We start from the raw sequence: 16,256 nt of genomic DNA on the forward strand, positions 1-16,256 counted from the left end.
GACCCCGATGTGTGCGAGTTATCGAGGGAGTGGTGTACATGGGTTAATATCCCATACCCAGTCCCAGCCTCATGAGCTGAAAACATCATGCCACCCAAGATGTCCTTGTTCCTAACATGAGCAGACTCAGCCATATAACTCAGATAGCAAATGGATATGACCATAATCATTCATACAGCATCAGTCACCAGAAAAGCAAACTTTCCAGTTTCATAACTCGCACAATGCCACTAGGCACTTCCTATTTATATTGCTCAGCTTAGTGCTGTGTACTAAAGAACCCAGTTATACAGCATTCTAATCTGCATCGTGCCATTTACATTTCCTATGGATGATGTCCATTTGATATAGGCACTCTCATGAACAAATTTAACTCCCACAGTACCTCTAGAAACTTCCATTGTACAATGTCCAACTTGGTGTCTCAGTTTCCAAGAGATGTCTCTTCACTCATCCTCGTCTTTACTAATAAAAGAAGCCTCTACTTAGCAACACCTTGAAAGTAATGGGATCTAACTCATAACATGCTGCAACTGTAGTAAGCTACCATCTTGACATTCTTCTCCAACTACATCGCAGGTAGCACAGAATGCACTGGCTTCACTATCTTAATCCAAAATACATTGGCTTCACTGCCTTAATCCATAACTATGAAAACAGGTTCTCAGGTTCCTTGTTATTATTAGATCTAAGATGAGTAAAACTCAGCCATGCAGACTTGCACTGAAGAAGGTTTCCTCCCATTGGTGTTTTGCCCTCCTCATTCATCTAAATCACCTGCAAGGTCTACAGTTCCAACATCAGTTGATTATTGACTAGGTAAAAATTTACTTTCAATTGCTTCCACACTCTGCTAAGTTGCTGACATTTTGGGCATTATTATTTGCATGTCCCAAGTGTCTACAGATTATTTTCTTGCAGGTGCCTTCCCTTGAATTGTCAGCAGTTCTACAAGCAACACAAAACAGTTTTCCACATTGATACCCATCATAAAACCATGACTAGAGAACCTACATGGGAATGGAGTAAAAAGTAAGGTATAACTAAGTCCCCAGACCTGTGTATTCTTCTTGGGTAATTCTAAAGTTGTGTCTTGAATAACAAATCCTTTGCCAAGTTCAACATATCATTGGCTTACTAATGTATTGGCAGACACAATGTCCCACAAGAACAAACTAATACAAACTGAACTTGTCTCTTTATCCTTCAGTTTTCACTCAGTGGGTGCCTGATGGGATCAACCTTTGATGGACCTATTGATAACAAGGTGGAATGCCAGAATTCCAATCATTTTCTCGCCAGTCTCAGATTAAAAAATGCCTGGATAATCTTTCTATAGATTAGAACAGACAAATGTATTCACTCCTCATCCTGATTACTCCACTCAAATGGGAAATCTTGGATCAACATCATTCTTACAACATAATCGCCAGGAATTGAAATATTCCCTCAGTGCTTTAAGCAAACATATCTGCAGGTGTTTCATCCTAGCCCAGGGTTGCTGAACCTGCACATGTGGATCTTATTGAAATACACCCTTAAGAACAAACAGTTCTCACAACAAGTGGTGGAGAATCCCTCAAGTGAACTGGTCCATCTACCTCAGTGATGTATGAAGGCAATGGAATATGTTCTTAGTGGTGCACACCAGAACACTTAATGCCACTGCATGCACCCTTACCTCAATTACTAACTTCCTATGGCTCTTCAGTGAGAAACAGCAGCAATCACAGTTGAAACCTATTGTTGCACGATCACTGGCAGACTGCATTATTATGGAAGAGAGGATATTGGACAAACCAAACACCTATACACTCTCCTATTAATTTTGGATTTCACCTGTCCAATGACACTGGATCTCTGCTCAGGTGGAATGTATCATGGGTGCTAACTCGCTTTAACAAGACACAATTTGAACTGCTCTTAAGAGCTTGATTGGTTCAACACTGATGTAAGTACCTCTTCATCACAATGCCAGTGGCAGGCAAAATCATCAAATACCTGTTCTATTTGTGAACCCATCTACAAGCAGTTTCAGCAAGATGGATGTAACTCATGACACTCCATGCTTTAATTGTCAAGAACAGGCTATCGTTTACTAGTAATTAGACTTTGTTAATAATTTCAGTCTACTCTGAACACTTAATCTCATGGTCATCTACAGAAGTCAGTTTGAGCTCTGAAGTGGTACTTAAGGAAAACAACTGTTTCATTGAGGGAGGTCACACCTCTTGTCGTCAGTAGAGGGAAATACAGTATATCAACACAGACACCATCATCCTGGATAAAAGTGCATTATCTGTTCTGTATATTCCGACACCAGTGAATTTCAGCTCAGGAAGTTAGGACAGTTGCCACAAACATTGCATATGAGTGAAACCCTTCTCTGTTTTTTTTCTGTGCTGTTAGATAAAGATCTGATAACACTGTGCTGTTAGATCCGATAACAGTGTGCTGTTAGATGGAGATCTGATAACACTTCTCCAGTTTTTATCTCGGAGATCTTTCAAACTAAAAGGCTTAACTCAGTTTGGTGGAACCTTTACCCATGGTATAAAAGGTTACCTTTCCAGGTCATTCGACAGCTTCATAAGGATGGTGCTTCACAACTTCAGCTAGATTTGTGGGAGGGAAAATATTTCCCTTTGGAAACCAGTTTTCAACATATGTAGTTAGTTGGGTTATCTAGAAGCTGCCTCACATACCTTGGGAGACTGGAGATGGTCTCTCTGGGGTAAGGGAATGTATATCTCCCTCTGCCTCTTACATAATCTCCTAAGGTATTATGATTGGGTAGTGTATTTGAAGAAGAAACCAATTTTTTCAAGTAAAATATGTTTTTTTCAATAATACTTACCCAATCTTAATACACAGACACCCTCATATCCTCTCCACAGATACATCCGTATAGTAGTAACTTAACATTTTCATGGGATTTGGTACTAATCCTGGTATAAAGGGGTAGATGACTCTAACTACCATGTAGGTGTGCAGCTGACATTTAGCTTTGTAGCTACAATTTTAATCTGTGAGGGTTTGATTTGCTTTGTGAGGTAGTAGTAGCTTTCCTAAGGTATTATGATTGGGTAAGTATTATTCAAGAAACATATTTTACTTTCTCAGTAATTGACCAGACTTTGAAAGTTCCTGTTTATGAATTTTAGCAAAATTTGATATATGGTATGTGACCCAGTGAACCCAAGAAATATGTCTCTCATTGTAAAGGCTAATGGAATCTGTGCTGGGGTTTGCACCAAGACAAGGCAGTCCCAGTCAAGAGGTTACAGTATTATAATAATGTAATACCTGGGACTGGGATTTCCTTGTCTTGGTACAAACAATGACGTTATATTTTTCACCCAATTTTTTTAAAATTCAAATTAAAATAACCCAGCACTTTTGCAGTATAATTAGGAGGTTCAACAGATACAGTATTAATCGGGTACTATTACTGCCTCTCACCTTATATAACTCATCATGTTTTTTACTGTATTATGAAATTCTGAATAGTTGTCTTGGTGGAATATATGCGACTCTTAGAAAAGAAAAGAACAAGAAATTATTATGTTTTGTAAGTATTGCACCATGAGTGTCTTGAGCCACATGCTACTGTTTGTAAGTACGTGTTAATACAAATATGTTAATGAGGGCAGTGGGGTGACAAAAGAAACAAAAAAAAATGATATTATTACTCTATTATCACATTTTAATTGAGGATGTCATATGAAAATAACAATTAAGTAATTCATATGTTTTATAAGAATCACTTTTACTTATCATCAGTTCTGTTTAATTTCTATGGTAGCTAATGATATGATAAAATACTGTGTACCCAGGATAAACAAAGTATATAAAGACTAGTACAATTGATGTGTTGGACTATTAATGTTAGAAAAGATGTGTCAGTTTATACATGGAATGTACGTCTGGGTGAGGTCACTTAGGTATATTGGACTGAAGCCAGGCATCGAAATGTAGGATAGTGAACAGATTTTGCGCATGATTCTGGATCGAACAGGTAGCCAGTGAAGGTTATAGAATGGGGGAATATGTGTTGTGTTTTTTGTACTGTAAGGATGATCTGAGCAGCCATAATTTTCTGAAGTTTCTGTAGCATATACTGAGATGAAACAGATAGGAGTGAATTTGAGTAGTCCAGTCTTGCAAATATGAACTTGGGAACACAAGCGTTTTAGTGGCATCAACAGAAAGAAAACTGTGAATGGAGCCAGTGCATCTCAGCTCCAGATATCTTTTACATGTTGGTATAATGTGACCGTACTAGCAAGAGTGTCACCTAGGTTTTGTACTGACTGTGCTTATGTCTATTCATCTATATTAATAAGAATTTAGTATATGGCATCTTGGATTCTTTTGCTGTCAAAATTTCAAATCTATTTACTTTTGAAACAGTATATGGCTAAGAATAAATACTTCATTTTCACATCAAATTTGTTATGAATCAATGGTCTAGTATCCCATCTTCTGTCATGTAACAGGCTGGACATATTAGATATTTAGCTGATGATTTCTTTTATTATTTGGATAATAAGTAGCATAAATCTGTTGCAACTACATAATGAATAAAGGCAGCAGCAGCATCTTTATGGTTAAGATGTATGCAAAATGTGTCCATTTATCATGTACTTGTAATCCATCTAAAAACAACTTCAAACATTACATTAGGAATTTACAAATATTCTCATGTGAAACATGTTCTTACTATATTTTAAGATGTTTGTGACCATTTGCAATTAACACAAAACAACAAAAGATACATCATTGTTTCATATTCCATTAAATTGGTATTACAACTTTATTAAGGTAGAAAATGTAACTCTTGTAAAAAGGACAGACAAATCAAATTTTATTTCTCTATTAAAAATTCTTGAAGTGTTTGGGAGCCAGTGATTGACAGGTTTTGGTGCTGGATGTAGCTACACCACATCTGTTAACAATATTTTGTATTGATCTTCTTCATTGCCTCTTAATTTGCCAACTTTCATGACAAATTTGGCCACCAATAGTAATTTGAATGTATTCTAAAAATATAAATATTATGTACAATGTGTTATTAGTATATTGGGTCTGTAATGTATTAGTACATGTACTTTAAAATATTGCTCTAATCCTAGATTTATATTTTGTTGCATTATTCTCATTTTCAATATATAATATTGATTCTTTATGCACCTCTTGGCTTTTATGTATGCTCAGTGGCATACCAACTTGCTTACTGTTGACTTCTGAATTAACCACTTGATGTCAAAGGAAACTTTTTGGTCTTCAATGTTTATCTGATACTGTTGTTGTTATAAAGTTTCTTAATACTTTTTTTTTATTTTCTGAAAGTTTTTTTATACACTTGCAGTCAAAAAGATTTATAAACTACTTTGAAACAACCCTTGTAACATGTACATTGAAGCAAATGCAAAAGTGACTTCATACCATACTGTTCATAATAATGTCACTGTGGCCAATAAAACATTACTGTACTATTCATAGACAACACAGTGAAGGATTTAAATCGATATATGACTGAAATAGAACCTTCTTTCCAACCAAATTGTCACAACCAAGAACACATATTCTGCCATGTTAGTGCATCTATTTTTAGAAAGAGGGATTTTAATATTACCACTCACTTTTCATTACAACAATCCATTGATAGGACTGATAGGACTGCAGATTTATGATTTGATTATTTGCCTACATATTGGTAGTAACGATATTCATTGGATAAACAGTATGTTTCTCTGTCTTTTTTGTATTTACACAAAACTGAATAATGTCAGAAAACAACCTTGACCATCACAGCAGTTTTTCGAATTTGAAAACATAACACTTTTCTGTATGTGTCTCATCTACATGATTAAATATTTAGACTAAATCTGCTGTCACATAATATTTAGACTTTGTTTACATTGAATAATATATCTTCCTTAATCATTTTGCCTAATTATTACGAAAATAGACAATCTAATTATGCGGTATTTCATAGATGTGTGTCAGCCATTACAGATTCACTTATGGTTTCAAACTGTTTTTGTAAAGAAAATAATGCAAAAAAAGCAGTTAAAATCCTCATTTTAATAAAAATTAAATAAGAAAGTGCTCTTCACCAATTATATTCTTAAAGAAGTTACTCTTTACATACTAATGTTTAAATTTTGAAACAAAAGTTGGTACCTTTTCATGATCAAATAGTACACTAGTCCTAACATAGGAATCAAGCAGTGATATCTTGTTTGGGAAAGAGTTAATGGTGATTTAGCTATTTAAACAGACATGTGAACCTGCAAGAGTTTGTTTGTCGACATAATTGGTATCAACACCACAGATAATACATTTTGCCTTCAGCTACAACACCACAATATCAGAAATTCCTGGCCACATTAAGGGAGCATCTCAAAAGCTATAAACTACTGTCATTGTGTGTTTAAAAGATAACAGGGCAAAGTTATTATTGCTTCCATTACAGAAGAAGGCAAAATTTTATATTTTTCAGGCAACCTTAGTCACTCACTTTGCCTGGTAGCGCGACCCCTGCAGTATACTTATGTTAACCATAGTTGCTACCCATTGAAAGAATTCTCTTATTTTGTCACATATAATTAACTTACCGGTTCAAATAACCACCACATAGTATCCTTTCAGACACCCTTAACAAGCATCCTTATCAACTGTAAACAGCCTCTGATTGGTTCCATGATGGTTTTTCACAACAAGATAGGAAAGTGTGCCGAGTACAAACTAAATGTCATGTGCAACTGTTTGGGGTGTCTGTAAAATTAGATTCCAAAATTTTATGTCACGGTGAATGCAAACAGACATGGACGATTTGTCTATAAATTCATAAATTTATCAAATGTTAAATATACAAAAGTATTTAAGTTTTCTATATTCAAACAGAATTTAAAATGACTCCACAGTGAACATCTTTCTATTTAATTCACTGAAAGTATTATGACAGGGCAAGTTGTTGATTATCACATTTTGTGTACTTGCAATGATTTAAAAAAGCTGTTCTAATCTTTTTATGTAGATGAGTAATGTCCTATTTATATCTGTCTGCAATGTAATGTTTTTTGAAATGACAGAGGAAATTAATAATTAACAAACACATTTTATGTCAAAACTGTCTTTCTTATCACAGTGGCACATGAACATATATAATAAGTAACATTTATGAGCAATTAAAGTTTGAAATGCTTTTCCCAGCCTCTTTTCAACAAACACTAGCATCTGACAGTAGAATGTAGACATAGCCATATACAGTTTTATGTATTGCTCAGTTAATAATGATAAAATATTTAGGATTCATGTGTGTAAACTTTTCCAGAGGTTTCAGAAGTATTGTGATAAGACACCAGACAATGGATAGGGGTGAAATGATGTAATCGATTATTAGTATTTTTTCCATATTCAGTACTCATATATCGATAACAGACTGGTTAAGAATTCAGCAAAAAGGTACTTACCCTATTCAAGTTACTTTAATCTTCAACAGTTGTGGATAATTATTAGTTGTTTGCCTTTTATTCTTTAAAGTGAGAATTCATCTGAGACAGCCATAGCAGGCACATGCACTTATTTATATCAGTTACAAAGAAAAGTTGTTGACAAAACCTACTTGTCTTGTACAAATTAGCAAACAAAAGGTGACTAACTCACATGGTTTCAAATCTTACCCCCACCCCTGACCCCAATGCCAGTTACTTTGTCCTGTTGGTAAGCACAGCCACTGATAACATGTATCAACATGGAAAAGACATTCCAAATTTGTGCAACATGTATAAATATAGTACTTTGCTGATCATGTAATGCCCACATTTTCATGATGTTTTGCTATTAATTTACATTGTGTCTAGTTGCATTGAAATATGTTGCATTCAGTTTTGATTGGTGCTTATTGTTTATTCAAGTCCAGAGTAAAACAGTAACCACAAATCGGAACTAACTGCAGTTTGTTTATTTACTGCCTAACACACTATAAATATTACAGTAACTGTAGATCAGAATTGGATCCAAACAGATACAATGCAACAGAGAAACTTCATTTAAAAGTTGCCATTAAGTGATCTGTGAAGTACTTAAATTTTTCTTGGGGTACAATTTTGAATGCCTCCTTTTTTACACTTATATGTCATGAGTGACAAAACATGTTGATGGGATAAAACAATTGGTACAGAAATGGCAGGGGACCAGATTCCAATCTGCATAAGTTACAGCCACCTAGTTAATTTGTAAGAGAATAGTGGTTATTGTCGATAATTGCCTTTTTCACTCACAGATATGAGTGGCTTGTTTGCTGCAGTTGTTTTGTATCTACAGGAAGTACAATTTGAACTATTTGTTTGTTAGACATCTCTGTTTGTATACTCAAACTTGTTCTAGGTAAGATTTTCTTTGCATGAGAAATTTACACTTTTTCTTCTGTTTTAACATTTGGAGGATAAACATTTATTGGTTAAATGTATTCTAGAACATAAGAATAATTCATCTTTTTGAAAATATGCAAGTTTCATTGTTACAAGATTGTGTCACAAGATAGTGGGAGGAGCTGCACCATTCTGTGAGGGCAAATAGTGAGTTTCACCCTCCTGAGAGGGAGGAGCACCACCCTCTCTTTACTACTTGGATAGAGAGTGAATTGTGCCCCCAGCTTGATGAGTGGAGAGTATCACCCTCTATTTACCCAGTGCTCACTATGGGCTGATTGTGAGTTGCTTCCCACCCACCCAGCCCCTGGTAAGGGTGGAGTAGCATGCAGGGATCCTTTGATGGTGACAGGATTTAGTCCCCTGAGAAAGAGAATACTTTGTCTGTTAGATTTGGGGATAGAATTCCTTACAGATCTGAATTGTCTATAGAGTCCTCACTTCCCTGGGCACTGGTCATGGGTCTTTGGAGCCTATACAGTATGGAGATCAGGCCAAGTCCCCACTCTATCCAGACTACTATTTCAGTCCAGCAAGGGACTGGGAATCAGTTTAGTCACTAGATTATAGGATTGGATCAGATAGGCATCCCCCTTCTCTGTTGTTCCTCTAAATCCCTATGGGATCAGAGGTCTTGGAAATGCTTAATCATGGGTATTTAGATCTGGGACACAGAAAATCACTTAGGCAGGAGTCCTCTGTACGCATGTAATAGGTGGGTGGCAAAATTCAAAGACATGTCAGACTTTATCCACCTGCTGAATGGGAAAATGTGTTGATCAGTTAGCTGTTCTGATATTTACAATGACAGAATTCAGTGGTTGACAGACCCTCTGATGTGTTGCCATTATAAGAGTACACTGTGACCCCACTATAACATGGTGGTTGGGAGCCATAAAACCCAACAGTGTTATAGACCAAACCATGTTATAAGCAACCAGGTCAGTTAGCTGAAGAAAATGATGCATGTACCCCAACAAATTTGTGGAGGGAGGTAATAAATGCAGGCGGTAAAATATGTGCTTCAGTGGCACAGTTACCATCTTAAATTCTGCATATTAAATGGGAAATACACCTGTAGTGAAAACAGAGAAGGCATATATTATATTTTACTTTATTTAGAGAACTATGGATTGGTACATATACATGTATACTGTTGATATATATATGTCTAATGTATAGCATGAAAAGAGTATCAACACCGTGTACTTGCCTGTGAATCTCATCACATACATTGAATCCACAGTACAAGTAATTCCATTGAAAAAATGTGCACACACATTAAAAATATTTAGTAATTTTGTCACAGGTCATATAGGTCTGAATTCAGTAGATAAACTTCACACAGTCACATAACGAATGATGAAGCACATTTACTTTTCAGTGCATGCCAAGTAGGTAAAAGTTAGTTTGAGTTTTAAGCCGCCATTGGTAGTGTTTGGAAGCTTAAACTTTTTCCCTGGATAACAGAAACTTTCATGGCACAGTAAACATGTTCCAGTCATGTTCAAAAATGAAAAAGTTCCTTCAGATTCCATTACTTTTATTTAAGTTTGGTACTGACTTCCTTTGAAGAACAGTTCTTTGTTTTTATTGAAGATTGTAGTTGGCTTTCTTTGATAAAGGGTGCATGCATTATTGAAGTCACCACTAAAGGTCAGCTTTGGAGAACCAAACAAATGCTCATTTTTTATTGTGGCAGCAACATCAAATAATTGTATTGCATGATCAAGACTGGTATTTTTTCCATTTGTTTAGTACATTTTCATAACAGTCAATGCTTCAAAGGTAATGTTTTCTTTGAAATTTCAGCAAACTATTTTATCTGGGTAAATGTTTAATAAAGGAATCGGCCTTTGTTTGGTTGATTGTAGTTACTGTTTTTCCCTGTCTATTGAATAGACCAATAAGTAAGATTTTTTTTTATACATTTGTGGTAGCAGAGTGATGCTGCCTTCCACTGTGCATCAAGGATTAGTACAGAAAATGTGTGTTCTGGAGGATTTAATTCTGAGTGAAAAGAAGAGAAATTTTACTTATCATCCACATACAAATGTCATTCTATGTAAATATATTAATTACTAGCAAGTGGCTGAAAATCCGATGAAAGATAGATTACAAGATTATGCCTAATCCAGTTGATCTCCACTACCAGAAATGTCAACAAGAAAAAAAGCAGATATCTCGCAACATACAGTACTCATGCTCGATGTCAACATATAACAATGCACTGTTAAGACGGTTTGTCAGTATGGACAAAGAAATTGTTTATGTAATTGTAGATAAATTTCAGTGCATTTTATATCATGTTTGCAGCTTCCTTTCATGGGGCCTCTGAATTTTTCCACTCCAAACCAATGGTTGTATATACAAGTTAAAACAGCCAACATTGTCGCCCATAAAAAAATTTGCCAGATGGTATATTTTGCTGCAAATAAGGAAAATAAAATTGCAGTCTGCAACATTGGCGAAGCCCTATGCAATCCCAGAATAAACTTTTTACACCTTTTTGGGTACTTTTTTGTGTATGAGAAAAATACACATACAATTTCAGGAACCACTTCACGATCATCTTGTGTTATTCATGTGCGATCTCTTCCTCAAAACAATAATAAACTTTTTACATTTTTTTGGTACTTTTAAGAAAGAAATTTATTTTGTGTGTGAGAAAATTACATGTATAAAAATTCAGGAGCCACACCACGACCATGTTATATCCAGATTTGTGTTATAATGGATGCTCTAGCAGGGTCACACTGTACATCAAAAGAACAATGCAATAGCTGGGTGGCAAGTTCAAAGACTTTGACTGGCTGCTGTGTGGGAAAATGTGCTGATATTTACAGTGATTGAATTTAGAGGCAGAAAGATTCAGTGATCTACATGTTGTTATTTATAAGAGTACATAAAATAAACAACTTTATCTTTCCTTATTGTATTCATTTCGGAGATAGCTGAACAAGGAGTGCATGTGACCTCAAAATTAAGACATGTTGAGACTTCGAGAAAATGCCATTTGCAAATTTGGATAAGTATTTTGGGGTTAAACGGCAAACTGACAAAGAATGTGATGAGATGCAGAAGAGAGCTTAAGTTGCTTGAACTGATAGTTCAGATGGGACAATAACCAAGTGTAAGGAAGTGTGTAATGCCTGTCTTAATGTTTGGAGTAAGACCTTTCCTTGGATTGACTATGCTGACAAAATTCAGTCACACTCTGATGGACAAAAAAGTGCTGTATGTCAGTGTTATAAAGAATGTGGAAATTAAACTCAGTGGTAGCCAGTAGTTCTTCTAATCTGCAAAGTTCACATCTGGGAGGGGACTAACTTTTGCTGGTGGAACTCCTTTTTTTTACTAAAATGGGAGACCTATGGGTATATAGGGCCTTTCTGTAAGAAAGCAGCTGACCCTTTCCCTTCAGGCATCCATGGGTTTCTGGACCTGGGATGGATGGTAGTGAGGTTGTGCCCACCTCATCTTTCAGGGTTGGGCCTAATAGGATGGATGGGGATAGACGTTTTTCGCCAAATGCTCCATTTGAACAGGGAATCACCTTAAGCCACCAGCAGAAATTACTGCTTTAAACAGTCTATTAACTCTGCAGGAAGAGTTGCCATATAAAGTTTCTCCTCCCACCCAAGTTTCCCCATAAGCAGAGAGACACCAGCTCACATTATTCTGGTTGCCAGCAAGGAGTGTTGGAGGAAGGTGTCCTTTATGTCCTTTTAGTAGCCAACAAGTTTGTCACAAAACAAGCTGATGTGGTACCCTCTCCCCTTGGGTCCCCTACCTTTTTCAACCATTTTTTAAGTAGGCAGAGGAGGAGCAAATCCTGGGCATTTGATAAGGCAGTGAATGATGTTTACCATCTTTTACCTAATGATCTGTGTCACAAACCTTCTGGTTCAGGTGATTCTGAAATTCTTTCCCATTTAGATAAACTTTCAGTGGCAAACTTGAGACTGACCCAGATCTCTTGCCCCTTCCTTATTCAGTTTCAGTCAAGGAGCTTTCTCAAAGGTTTAGCAAAGGACCAAGATTTTGCCCGTCATTTTAGTGGGTTGCTCTGTCTCTCCTTCTATGTTTCAATCATAGATACTGCTTTTAGTTACAATATTTATACTTCTTACTGGCCCACTAAAACTCTAACTTTGGATGCTGAAGAAGTGGGAATCCTCAGAACAAAAGGCTACATCATTAGTGACCATAGCCTTGCATGTTGACCTTCATTAGCAACCTTATTCAACCTGCTGAAGGGGGAGTCTGTGTTACCAATAGCTGTCCACCATTTGTTGGTTACATTACCAAAACTTTTAGGTATGCATTGTCCTTTTCCATGGCCTTGTCAGTGGAGCTTCTTCTCCACCCCTTCGGGGATGTGGCACTGGACTTCCAAGCTTTTACTAGAGCACAGTAAGAACAGTGCTGCCCCCTGGGTACCATTTCACAAAACAATGTAGGCCCAAGATTCTCAAGTTTTTACATAAAAGATTCATTTGTGATTACGGGTGTTTCAGTAACAAGAATTACATGTTTTTTTCCTAAGATTCCCTGACAATTTTGTGTAAGTTTATGGCAAGACCTAGACAGGTTTAAGTTTTTTCAAAATTATGTTTCTGGAGAGTGAGAGTCAGAGAGAGGGTTATTTTGAGATGCACCCTGATATTCCAAAACATATGGTTTAGTGGATCTTTTTCTAGAAAAGCTATTTAAAACATATTCCTGTAAAAAATATGTAAAAATTATGTACGATAACTTTCACTTTCTTCATGAGCCCCAAAATTATAAACAAGTGAGACATTAGGTCTTCCATTTAATGAAATTCCATAAAGTGTTATGGCAGAAAAATTACACATTTATGTATGATATGTTGGGGTCATGAAGCGCTGATATTCAGAGTGGTGTTCAGTCCAATGTGATATAGAATACATTGATTTTAGCTAAGAGATAAATCAAGATACTGAAAATCTTAATCACCAGCTAAGTTCTTTTTCGTAGTTTCTGTTCATTACATATAACATTTTTGTTCTTCATGTTTACATTTGACAATGTCAACATTTCCACTCCTTATGGATATAGCAGCTGTCTTTTGATTTTGTTTATGCTTTGGGTTTAATGCCATTTTTCAGTGCATGATAAGCTGTACATGGCATTCAGAATAACTGGTATAGGAAGAACCCAGGAAAACCTTTGTAAGAACTGCCATCCAATGAGAAGCTACTGGCAAGCTTTCTCACATACCCACATTGGTGGAGCCCGTGACTTGAACTCACGTGGACATAAGTGATATGGCAATCATCAGTTAAGGCAAATGATTCAGATGACTGTCACCCTGGACCCAACTGTCTTTTAAAAAATTAAGCAAAAAATATTAAACAGTACTTACTGTAAACAACGATCATGATCATTATCAACATCTTCATTATCTCCATAATCATATAGTCATATCCTCAGGAAACTGGAATAAATATATGACTAATAACAGAAATTCTTTCATGCAGACTCTGTAGTCTCTTGATAAGAAGAATGTCATCAGCTAAAACAAGAAACTAAAATTTATTTTATAAAAGGGACATCTGTATTATTCAAGAATATTTTTTCTTTTACAGTATTTAGTTCCAGTTTTATATTACATAAAATTTCATTTGGAAACAATGATTCTATAGAGACACTAATATACAACTCCCACTGGTTTATTATGATTCCATTGTGAGATTAATAAGCTATTCCTACTTTTTTATGTTCCTATTTCCATTGAAATTGCATATTTGTTCAATCATTCTTAAAAGCTTCAAATATTGTGATTAAGAAATATTGCTGCATTAATGTAATACTGAGCAAACCATTATTATAGCAAATTATAAAGCTGTTTCCATATACATCAGGTAAAATTTTATAATGTAAATAGTGCATCAGATCAAAATTCAGTTTAAGTAATTTTGACCAGATGGCTACTTTGTCTATTACACTGACTTCAGGTAATCTGATTATCAAACAGTGGGACAGTTACTCATATAGCAGCAGAAAATTGCAGCAAATCAAAACAGAATGTATTGATAGCATAATTACATTTTCTTAAGGCTTCTATTTTGAGTTTGTAGCTGTCTGCAGAAGAATTTTGCTCTTCCCTTTTCCTACATAACTCGTTTGTTTCCCATATTTACTAAACAGATTTTAATGTTTTAGTGCAAGTCTATATAATGTCTCTTTTTATAATTAATTGTACATATTTTCAATCAAGACATTCATACATCTCAAAACAGTAGCTCTTGCCTTTCTTTTATTTCATTGAGCATTAATATAGCATTTGATCTTAATGTTTATTTTATTATTTTTACGTGCACTGGTTTACAAAGGTAATGTTACTAGAAAAGAAAAAAAGAAGAAAAATGCATCAACTGAAAAAATTTGCATGCTTTGGGCTGTTTAAATGTTGTTGAAAACAGAAAATTGAATTGATTTTCTTTTCAACGGAACTCTTTTGCCTCAAGATCAGTGATGAGTGTGCTACTTCTATTTTATAGATTTATCTGTATATTGTCCAAGCTTAATTGAGATACAAATGCAAAGTCAGAAATTTACTTTTCTTTGTCAACATCAAGTAATTTTTGTTTAATTATTCTGACAATGTTTACACTAAAAAAGTCAAAAAAGATTTTGCAACAACAACTAAATAAAAACACAAAATATTGGAATTTTCAGAAAATGTAATCAGATCATCTACATATAAATGGAAATATAACTATTTAATTTTACTTGTTTAACCTCAATCATTTATCTTTAATACTGGTAACTGTGAGGTTTTTCTTGTTTAAAAATGTCCAATTCCAAACAGTTTTAAATTAAATGTGTAAAAAAAAAAAAAAAAAAAAGATTGCTGTAATGACCTGAAAATCTAATCAGCACATCTGCTTACAGAAATGAGAACAAAACTTCATTTGTATGGTTCTTGACCACTGTTGGCAAAAATCTTCTTGAGACAGATATACAGATGTATGGATGTATGTTTGGGCTGGACCAAATCAAAATGTCCTCACCATAATTTGTAATGTAGAAAGCACAATTTCTTAAGAACTAAATAATCTACTTATGTTGCTGTGCCATAAAACACCAAACCATCTCATACCATATCTTGGTTATTTTATATTTTAATATTGATAATTCCTCAATTTCTTTTAGATAAATAAATGCACTTGGTTGTGAAAGGCAAAGGATAAGGGTTCAGCTAGTTAAGCAGTTTGGCATCCATTAGTAATTGGATTAATGTGTGTATGGCATCACTGCTTCCATTTTTTCTGGTCTTGGAACAAGTTCTGCATAACATTTATAAAAAATAAACAATGTTTATACTTTTTGCCCATTTTCCATGGGCTTTACCTTTATTGCATGACTTGTTCCAGTGTTTCCAGTCTTTAAACTGCATTTCCAGGGTATCCATGTCAGATTTATATGCCCATGGAAAATGCACAGCTGAGAATGGATTGAAGAATCAAATATAGGAAGCCATGAAATGACATTGTTATATTCAATTTGCATTACAACAAAACTTATTTTATTTTCCCTGTGCATTGATTTTTCTTCAGGTACAGTTAAAACTTTATACAATTACGTGACCACCAAGCAAAAGTAACTACTTCTTAAACTTCACTGAAAGCCTTTGCTGTTTAGGTTTGTCTTGAACATTTATTTTGTGCAGTTACAACATTTCCTACAGAGTATATCACTACCCAAATGCTATCATGACCCTCAATCTTTAACATAGCTCGCTTCTATCATCAGTCAGGATATTGATCGTCATGGGGATTGACACAT

At 35.1% G+C, this 16,256-nt stretch overlaps 1 protein-coding gene across 1 annotated transcript in view; it reads left to right on the plus strand.

The window, feature by feature from the left end:
• Window positions 1-16,256, plus strand: part of LOC149798264 (uncharacterized) — a 160,975-nt gene that overhangs the window by 103,686 nt on the left and 41,033 nt on the right. The window lies entirely within an intron of this gene.

Source organism: Sinohyriopsis cumingii, chromosome 6 (assembly GCF_028554795.1).
Source record: "Sinohyriopsis cumingii isolate HCF-2022 chromosome 6, ASM2855479v2, whole genome shotgun sequence".
NCBI lineage: Eukaryota > Metazoa > Mollusca > Bivalvia > Unionida > Unionidae > Sinohyriopsis > Sinohyriopsis cumingii.